This window comes from Eptesicus fuscus, chromosome 20, assembly GCF_027574615.1.
Source record: "Eptesicus fuscus isolate TK198812 chromosome 20, DD_ASM_mEF_20220401, whole genome shotgun sequence".
Lineage (NCBI taxonomy): Eukaryota > Metazoa > Chordata > Mammalia > Chiroptera > Vespertilionidae > Eptesicus > Eptesicus fuscus.
Genome location: NC_072492.1, coordinates 15,013,765 through 15,024,504, shown reverse-complemented (window position 1 = coordinate 15,024,504; position 10,740 = coordinate 15,013,765). Strand labels below are relative to the sequence as shown.

General features: G+C 41.1%; 2 pseudogenes; both read right to left on the bottom strand.

Annotated features, from left to right (window-relative positions):
* Window positions 1–1,258: 1,258 nt before the first annotated feature.
* On the bottom strand, window positions 1,259–2,200 carry LOC129147372 (olfactory receptor 1E5-like; annotated as a pseudogene).
* Window positions 2,201–5,785: 3,585 nt separating this feature from the next.
* Window positions 5,786–9,232, bottom strand: LOC129147403 (nascent polypeptide-associated complex subunit alpha-like; annotated as a pseudogene).
* Window positions 9,233–10,740: the final 1,508 nt, after the last annotated feature.

Genomic DNA, 10,740 nt, shown 5'->3' with positions numbered 1-10,740 from the left:
CTGAATGGATACAAAAACATGACCCAACTATATGCTGTCTACAAGAGACCCATCACAGAACTAAAGACACACACAGGATGAGAATGAAGGGATGGAAAAAACTTTCCATGCAAATGAAGAGGAAAAAAGAGCTGGAATAGCAATACTCATATCTGACAAAGTAGACTTCAAAATGAAGGTCATCACAAGAGACAACACAGGTCACTATAAAATACTAAAGCGATAGATCCAACAAGAGGATTTAACCCTGGTAAACATATATGCATCCAATATAGGAGCACCTAAGTATATAAAAAAAACTTTTAGAGGATTTTAAAAGAGAGATCGAAAACAATACAGTTATAGTAGAGGATTTTAACACCCTACTGACTTCACTGGATAGATCTTCCAGACAAAAACTTAACAAGGAAACAGCGACTCTAAAGGACACACTGAATCAGATGGGTTTAATTGACAGTTATAGAACATTTCACCCCAATGCGGCAGAATGCACATGGATCATTCACAAAGATAGACCACATATTAGGACACAAAACAAGTCTCTACAAGTTCAAGAAGATTAAAATCATATCAAGCATCTCCTCAGATCACAGTGGAGTGAAATTAAAAATCAACTACAGTAAAAACACTGAAAAACAAACATTCAAACACATGGAGGCTAAATAGCATGTTCTTAATGAATGGGTTACAAACAAGATCAAGAAAGAAATTTAAAAAAAAAACACTTCCTGGAAACAAATGAAAATGAACAGCCAACAACCCGAAATCACTGGACACAGCAAAATCAATCCTGAGAGACAGTATTGTGAACACTTGCTGAGGAAGACGTAAGTTAAGAATTTGTACTCAACAACAAAAAAGGCCAGTTTAGCAGAGGTAATCAAGAGAGTGTGAAGTTTGTGTTTTATTCAATATTGACTTGAAAGAACAAATATTTTTAAAGCAGAGGTTTGGTTAAAAAACACATGATAATTATTGCTTTAATAACTGGAGACACATAGATCAGTTCAAAGATTTTAAATAATGCTTCCTCAGGATCACCTGCGATAATAAAATGGAAGACTTTGCTACCAAGTCACTGAGATCCCGTTTCTGAGTTCAACTACGCACCGGGTCTCTTTTACTTACTGTACAATTGTTTAGAATGTAATTTATTTTAAAAACATCAACACTAAAAAAGAAAGTGTGGATTATTATCCCAATATTAAATCTAATATGTCTACTGAATAAAATTATGCAAAAATACTAAGTTTTACCATCATACAGAAATAGAAGACTTCTTTTTGAAAAACACTTTCCCCAGGGCTCCCTTCATGTCTCTGTTCCTCAGGCTGTAGATGAAGGGGTTCAGCATGTGCATCACCATAGCTTACATCATAGCCATGGCCTTCTCCTTCACAGTAGAATTATCAGCTGATGGGCATAAATACAGGCCAATAATTGTCCCATAGAACAGTGACACCACAGCAAGGTGGGAGTCACAGGTGGAGGAGGCTTTGTGAATACCTCTAGCAGAAGGGACCTTGAGGATGGATGATACAATTCATGCATAGGACATGGTGAGGAGTAGGAATGGAATAAGGTGAATGAGCCCTCCCATGATATATATCGCCAACTCATTGACTCGAGTGTCAGAGCAGGACAGCTTCAGCAGAGCAGACATGTCACAGAAAAAGTGAGTATCATATTTTCGGCACACAAACACAACCTGCCATGAGCAGAGTGTGTAACATAGCATCCAACGGGGTCAGCCCCCAGGACAGTGCCACCAGAGTGAGACAAAGCTTGGGGCTCATGATGAAGGTGTAGTGCAGGGGGAAGCAGGTGGCCACATAGCGGTCATAGGCCATGACCACAAGGAGGAAGCTCTCCATGCTTCCAATAAGCAGGAAGAAGTACATCTGGGTCAGGCAGCCTGCGTAGGGGATGGATGGGACTTGGCTCTGCATGTTCTGCAGCAACTTGGGCATTGTGACAGAGGAGAAGCAGAGGTCAGAGAAGGACAAGTTACTGAGAAACAAATACATGGGCGTGTGGAGCTGAGAGTCCAGGCAAATCAGGAAAATGATGAGAAGGTTCCCCAGGATGGTGGAAGATACATGACCAGGAACAGGGCATAGAACAGGTTTTTCTGCTCTGACTCGATGGGCAGGCCCTGGAGGAGGAACTCTGTGATGGCAGTTTGATTCCGTCCCGCCATATACTTCTTCAGTGCCTTTAAGTAGAGATAACAGTGTTCATTAAAATCTGAATTTAAATAAAACATATGTTGTACAATATGGTCTATTAGATGGTCTGCAAAAATATATTATGTCACTTTCATCACAATAATATAACCTCTAGATCCCAAATCACTATAATCAGAATCCTATGATGGAAAAGCCTTATTTTCTTCAATTCTCTTTAACAGGTAACAATATTCCAGCCTTTCTAAAACACTCTTATGTATTTCCTTTAACACAAAAGTTATTGCTTTTCATCTGCCTGCTCAGAAAGCCACAGTAACTGTAATTGGCTTCTGCTCTGTCAATTTCTTACATGTTGAGGTACCAGGGCTTTTCATAAACATTGTTCTCTTAGAATTCCACACATACCACCAAGGAAACTCAACAATTCCAAAGGCTATGATTACTATTTAAAATTCAGTTGTAGATGACTCTCTAACTTATAAAACTTTATTCTCATTTGCTTAATGATTATCTTTCCTGGGATGTATCACACACATTTTAAACGAAGCAGATTCATGATCTCATCTTGCCCCTCTCTCTCCCAGTCTTGGCCTCCTCTAATTTCCTATATCTCAGTAAGAGAGATCCAGGTTCTCCAGTCAGAAACCAGAGAGTTTTCATTCCTTACTCTCACCATCATACAATCTGCCAACTGTCCTATAGATTTTCTGCTTCTCGTCAACTCCTTATCTCAATTGTCACTAACCTAGACCAGGATGGCATCATATCTTGTCTCTACCATTGGAACAGCCTTTTAATTCATCTCCCTGTTTTCATGCTTGGACACTTTCTTTTGATGCACTTCTTTGACACTGTGGAATTCTAAAATAAAAAACAGATCCTCATTCTTCCTTAAGTTTTCATGGATTCTCATTGCCCTGAACATACAGGCAACATTCTTTTAAAACAAAACAAAACAAACAAAAAACATTTGTTCCACCCTCTGCTCCTTCCCCTGGCTTGCCCTCACTTAGTCCCTCTCTCCCCAGACCAGATGAGAACCCAATGCTATGTTTCCACAGCATCCTGTGCTTATCCCCGCAGCACTCAGTCCCATGGAGGTTATTTGTTTATAGCTGGCTTTCCTACTAAATAGCAAAGTCCATGCAGAAAAGGCCATGAGTGCCAAAGGGCTAGCACCTGGCACAGTGCCTCAATGAAGCTGATGTTTCATAAATATTTATCGGCTGTGCTTCAGGCTGAGACATGCATTTCTCCAACTTCAAAGTCAGCACAAGTTCTTTTAAGTGACTGTCACTGCTCCTACTAAATTTTCCCAGAACAAGAACTCACTGGCCTCAACCCTTTCACACTAAATATGACAATTTACTACAGAATATATGGGTGTAATTTTGTGCCCATAGAAAATGTCAGGGTACCTCAGATTCACCACATTTGTCACTAATATTATCCTACCTAATAAAAGAGTAATATGCAAATTGACCCTAACTCAGCTACACTCACAAGCCACACCCACAAGCCAATCAGGAGCAAATATGCAAATAAACCCAACCAAGATGGCTATAGCCACAGAGAGCAGGAGGGAGGCTTGGGTTTCCCCGGTAACAAAGGAAGCCAAGCTTTCCGCCTGCAGTTGCCGGCCTAAGCCTCCACTCAAGGCTACAAAGTTTCAATTATAGAAAGTAAACAAATCCAAACAGAAATGGCAGCAGCCACTGAGCTAGAAAGAGCAGGAGGCAAGGGTTGCCCCTGGCAATGGAGGAAGTAAAGCTTCTGCAGCCCTGGCTGGCCTAGGCCTCTGCTCCAGGCTACAAAGTTTCAATTATAGAAGAAACATAAGTCCCAAAGGAAATGGCTGCCGGCCACGGAGCGAGCAGGAGGCTTGGCTTCGCTCCAGGCTACAAAGTTTCAATTGTAGAAGGTAAATAAATTCCAGATACCAGGGCCTCCGCTTGGGTCACCAGGGGGGCGTGGCCAGCCTGCAAACCACCACAGGCCCTTCACCCAGGCCACCCTACACCCCAAGGGAACCCCCACCCTGATCCGGGATACCCTTCAGGGCAAACCAGCTGGCCCCCACTCATGCCCCAGGCCTCTATCCTATCTAATAAAAGAGTAATATGCAGATTGACCATCACTCCAACACACAAGATCAAGATAGCTGCCCCCCTGTGGTCAAAGATCCTGTCCCCCATGTGGACACAAGATGGCTGGCACAAGATGGCCAGCAGGGGAGGGCAGTTGGGAGGAACCAGGCCTGCAAGGGAGGGCAGTTGGGGGCAATCAAGCCTGCAGTGGAGGGCAGTTAGGGGTAACCAGGCCAGCAGAGGAGGGAAGTTGGGGGTGACCAGGCCTTCAGAGAAGGGCAGTTGGGTGGGACCCAGGCCTGCAGGGGAGCACAGTTGGGGGGGACCAGGCCTGCAGGGGAGGGAAGTTAGGGGTGACCAGGCCTAAAGGGGAGGGCAGTTAGGGGCAAACACGCTGGCAGGGGAGCAGTTAGGCATCAATCAGGCTGGCAGGGGAGTGCTTAGGGGGTGATCAGGCTGGCAGGCAGAAGCAGTTAGGGGCAATCAGGAAGGCAGGCAGGTGAGCAGTTGGGAGCCAGCAGTCCTGGTGGGATCGGGCATAAACGGGCACTCAGACATCCCTCAAGGGGTCCCAGAATGGAGAGGGTGCAGACTGGCCTGAGGCACCCCACCCCCCCCCCCCCAAGCATGAATTTCGTGCACTGGGCCTCTAGTAAAGATTATAAAGATAACAGAGATATATAGCTATTTAGATAGATAGATGATGATAGATAGATAGATAGATAGATAGATAGATAGATAGATAGATAGATAGATAGATAATCTATTGGTTCTATTTATCTGGAGCACCCTAAGACACCTTAATGTGCCTAAAAGCAAACAAAGAAAGCAGAGAAGAAGCACTAAGAGACAGGGGAAGCTCCTTCATAAAGACAAAACTGAGTCCAGTTGCTGGGATTGTTGCCCCCTGATGCTGTTTGATCCAGCCACATAGACAGTTTTACACTTGGACACTGCACTGACAACACAGTGAGGGAAAACATCATGTGAATCACACAGCTGGTTTCTTGGAATTTTGTTTCCCAGGTTAATGAGTGGGACCTGACTCTTGTGCTGATAGTATGCTGGAGATGACAAATAGGAGACAGAACTTGCAGATGCTACCACTGATAATGCAATAAGCCTCTCAGATTCCTCGCCAATTAAGTCTGTAGTTCTCAGCTTGGACTTCACATTTAAAAAAAAACCTAGGGAAGTGCTTCTGAAATGAATGTTTATGCAATTACCCTGGAGTTCAAGTAAAACACTATGATTCAGTAGGAAGACAGCTACTTTTAATTCAGTACTCACTCAGCTAATACCAGTGCTATTGTCCATAGACTATACAAGGAGTTGCAAGGATGTATGATGCTTTTAAAAATGAGGATTACTGAGGCCCTCAGATAAATTAATCACAATCTCTGAGAGGAGGCCTGTGCAAAATTCTATAAAGCTCCCATGTGGTTCTAAAATAAAGCAAGGGATCAGAACCATTGCATTAAAGTCTATCTCAAAAGTTGCCCTCATTGCCTAACCGGTTTGGCTCAGTGGATAGAGTGTCAACCTGCAGAATGAAAAGTCATTTGCTCGTGCCTTGACCAATTCTATGTCCTTCATTTTCATGCCTGTTTCATCAGCCTCTTGCTCTTCACTCTGCTCTGGTACAGTTGGAGTCTGTGTGTTTTCTTGAAGGTTTGAGACAGCTTCACCTTGAACTTTTGAATTTCTCAGCAGATGCTAACTGTGCTTGCTGAGATAAATCCTCAATCTTGCCTTCTCCAAAAACTAGGTAGGTATCTGAAGCTGGGCTCTTGTAGACATCTGCTTTTGTGCTGGCAAAGACAATATTCTTAAATTTCTGTATAGTGACCCTAGAAACCCCTGTAAACTGTCAAAGACCCAGTTTGGACACAGCCTTCCACACCCTCTTTTCACCCCCGCTGTTTTGCTTTACTGACTGGTTCTGCATCAATTTCAGCTGCGGCTGCCAGCTGGGCCTGCTGCAGTTGCCTGTGTGGAGTCTTGTTCCTGCAGCTCTGGTGCTGCTTCCTCACTGTCAGATTCTGGTCCAGACCCTGGCTCAGCCTGGGGCCAGCAACTCCTGCTCTGTAGCAGGGCTGGCTTCTGCAGCTTCGCTGGGCACTTTGTGCAGGGAAGTGGAACCAGGAAGGTGGCAGAAAGAGAGTGAGGAGCATGGGGGCCATGCCTTCTATAGAAGGCAAAACATCCTTTTTTCCCCCTCAATAAAGTTTAAGAGGAACCTAAGGAGTCTTCTAGGAAAGGAGAATGAAAGTGTCCAGAGAGAAGAAAGAGTATATGGAAAAGCCAGAGGTGAGGGAGCATGAGCTTTTCACGAGTTCTGGAAGGAGGGCAGAGGATGCGGGGAGGGTCATTGGGAGACGGGGGAAGGTGAACTATGTAGTTTAGTGATTCCTCAAAAAAGAAACTAGGATTACCTTATTGCTCAGCAATTCCACCCCTAGGTACACCCCTAAAAAACAACAACACAGAAGTGCTCAACAAATATTTGTACATGAATATTCATAGCAGCACTATTCACAATAGGCCAAAGAGCAAATAAACATCCATTGATGACTGGATAAATAAAATGTGGTGTACTGTCAGAATGGCTACCATCAACAAATCAACAAATGACAAGTGCTGGAGAGGGTGTGGAGAAAAGGGAACCCTGGTACACTGCTGGTGGGCATGCAGACTGGTGCAGCCATTATGGAAAACAGTATGGAGTTTCCTCAAAAAAAAAATTAAATATGCATCTGTCATTTGACCCACTGATTACACTTCTAGGAATATATCCTGAAAGACCCAAAACACCAATCAGAAAGAATGCATGCACCCCTATGTTCATAGCAGCACAATTTACAATAGCTTAGATCTAGATATAGTCCAAGTGCCCATCAGTAGATGAGTGGATAAAAAGGCTGTGGTACATGTATACCCTGGAATACTATACAGCACTAAAAAAGAAGAATCTCTTACTCTCTGAGACTGCATAGAGGGACCTGGAGAGTATTATGCTAAGTGAAATAAGTCAGTCAGAGAAAGACAAGTATCATATGATCTCACTCATATGTGGAATCTAAGTAACAAAATAAACTGATGAATGGAATGGATCCAGAGACATGGAAGCATGGAACAGAGTGTGGAAACTTGGAAGAAACAGGGTGGAGGGTGGCTGGGTGGGAGGTAATCAACCAAAGGCCTTATATGCATATATGCATAATCCATAAACACAAACAATAGGGTGGTGAAGGCCTGGGGCAGGGATGGGGGCTGCCTAGAGGATGTCAATGGGGGGGAAGGGGGCATATGTAATACTTTCAACAATAAAGAATTATTTAAAATAAATAAATAAAATAAAAAATAAAATGTGATGTAACCATACAATGGACTATTATTCATCAGTAAAAATAAATGAAATAATGTTACATATTACAACATATAATGAAAACATTATGCCAATTGAAAGAGCTAGTAACAAAATCCACCTATTATATGATTCTATTTACATGAAGTTTCAAGAAAAGGCAAATCCATAGAGACATAGATTGGTGATTGATAGAGGGAAATGGGTAGCGATTGTTAATGGACATGTTTTTTCTCTAGGGGTAATGAAATGTTATAACATTGATTATGGTGATGGTTGCACAACTCGGTAAATATACAAAAAACTACTTAATTGTATACTTTAAATAAATAGTATGGTAGGGAAACCATATGTTAACAAATCTCTCATACAAAGAAGGCTTTATCATTGGAGCTATTTGGACTAATGTTACATTTTTGGTTGCAATAATAACACTGTGGTTATGTATGAGAATGTTCATGTTCCTAGGAGATTCTGAATGCTGAATTTAGAGGCTATGTGTCTTGATGTCTGAAAACTATCTCAAATGACTCAGCCACTTTTTAAAAAGAAGGAAAAAGAGAAGAAAGAGGAAGAGAGGCCATGAGGGAGGGAGAGAGAGAGGTTGATATGTGATATAAATATGAGCAAATGAAATGTGGACAGACTTGAGCAATTAATACAGTATAAGAAAGACAAGCTAATTTGAAATTGTAACTTTTCTTTTGAATGTCATAGGTTGATTGATATAGTATTTTATTTTTTACTTTTGTGTATGTGTTATGACATTTTTCCCTTTTTTCAGTCTATGAATTCAAGTATAAATCTTATTTCTACACTAATAATATTCACAGAAGCGTAATATTATAAATTATATTTTACTTTTTAATTTGTATAAAATAATCATTTTTATATGTAGATAGATTGTAGTGCATACCTTTAAGACCTGCTATAAAAATTATTTGATCTTGTCCTGGCCAGTTTTGCTCAGTAGATAGAGCATTGGTCTGTGGACTGAAGGGTCTCAAGTTTGATTTTGGTCAAGGGCACATACCTCGGTTGCAGGCTGTGGGAGGCAACCAATAGATGTGTCTCTCTCTCACATCAATGTCTCTCTCTGTGTGTCCCTCCTCTTCCCTTCCACTCTCTCTAAATATCAATGCAAAAAAAAAATCCTCGGGTGAGGATTAACAACAACAACAAATTTATTGGTCTTACTAGAGAATGGAAAAAAATGGGTCAATAATAATATTCCAAGATATGATAGTAGAAATCTCTTTTGAAATGAATAAAGATGAAAGACTTGTAATTCGAAAGGTATTTGATGGGATTTTACATAGCTTGCATTTTAATTCTTTGGTTCTTTGCTGTTTCTATTAACCCATGGCATTATTTTAATAAATGTTATAATACCAACCTAAAAAAAAAGGCATTTGATATGTTATTAGAAAATTGTAACAAAAGAAAATTGATACACAAACAAAATCTGATTAAATTATTAAACTTCATGTTTGGAGAAATAATCCTACAAGTTTCAAGTGGGGAAGAAGATGGCCAAGTAAGGGGTGGAGGGGAGAGGGAGTAGTCAGCCTTACCTCAGAGTTTTCCATAGTTACTTTGGAAAATGGAGGTTAAGCGGGAAAGCAAATGTCTTCAAAAGTCTATACCTAGCCAAGTTGTCCTTCAGATGGAAACACAAATACAAAAGAAAATCTAAAATAGGTGAAAATTCAATAAATACAGCATTCAGGTAACATTCTTATTTTTAAAATGACTTGAAGATGGCCAGAGGGAAGGGGGTTAAGGAATGGGTGGAGGCAAGTAAAAGGCGGGGGGGGGGGGGGAGGGGAACATCTGTAATAGTGTCAACAATAAAAATAAAGTGAAAAAATGACTTGAAGATGTAATCCAACAAAGGTATTAATAAAAATATAATCCTATTAACCATTGTCATCCCAAAAAATTAGTTTTAAAAAAATCAAAGTATAGAATAAAGGACAAAGAGCACACTTGGGGGAACATAAAGAGGTCAATGATGTACATGTTGAGATTGAACTGTTCATAGACTCTCAAGTGGAGGTACCCACGGGCAGATGAGAATAACACCTGGAAGTTCTGGAGAAAGGTCTGGGCTTCAGATGGAGATGTGGAGGTTGCCAGAATATACCAGAAGGTTAAAGTGGTGGGTTTGGATGCCATCACTTAGAGGGAACAACTAAGGATACAAATGGACCAAGTTTGGAAACCTAGTCCATGCCACAAACAGAGCTAGGAGGTTTTTGTTTTGTGTTTTGTTTTGTTTTGTTTTGTTTAAATTGTTGGCACTATTACAGATGTCCTGCTCCCCTTCTCATTGAAGTGGAAGAAAATGAGAAGAACCCATAGAATCACATAGTCTGGGATCTTACATAAATTCAACAATTGACACACAGTGTGACTTGGCAAGTACTAGTAATTGAATGCCATATTTTTCCATCTGCAAAATAGTGATAGTATCATCTATACTTAGTAGAAATGCCATAAGGGTAGAATAAAGATATAGATGAAAAGTTATTTTATGAGGTCCAAATTACCAAACAGAAGAGAAGCATCCTTCCACTCTGAATTTGTATACTAGTTTCTACCATCTTTTCACATTCCTAGGGAAATAAATTTTAGGGCTCCTAGAATTCATTATTCCCATGTAAAGACAAAATCTACTCATGCCATAAAAGGGTTATAAATATCAATTTCAGATTAGAAAACACAAGGTAGACACAAAAATAAATCAGAGGGGGGAAAACCGTTAACAGATAAACTATGTGACCTGTGCTGGGAGAGGTATGTAGGAGGCATTTGGAGGGAAACTAGGAGCTGAAATATTGAGTATAGACCTAAGAGTAGAGAGAATTATTTTTAAACCAGGGGCCCGGTGCACGAAGATTCATTCACGGGGTTGGGTCCCTCAGCCCGATCTGCACCCTCTCCAACCTGGGTGCCCTCAGGGGAACCCTCTCCAACCCGGGAGTTTCTGTCTGTCTTTGCAATCATATGAGCGAATTTTCTGAGACCCCAACCCAGTTTGGTTTATTGCTCACAGAATTATAGAGGCTTATTTTTTTCTTTGTTTTATTGGTGG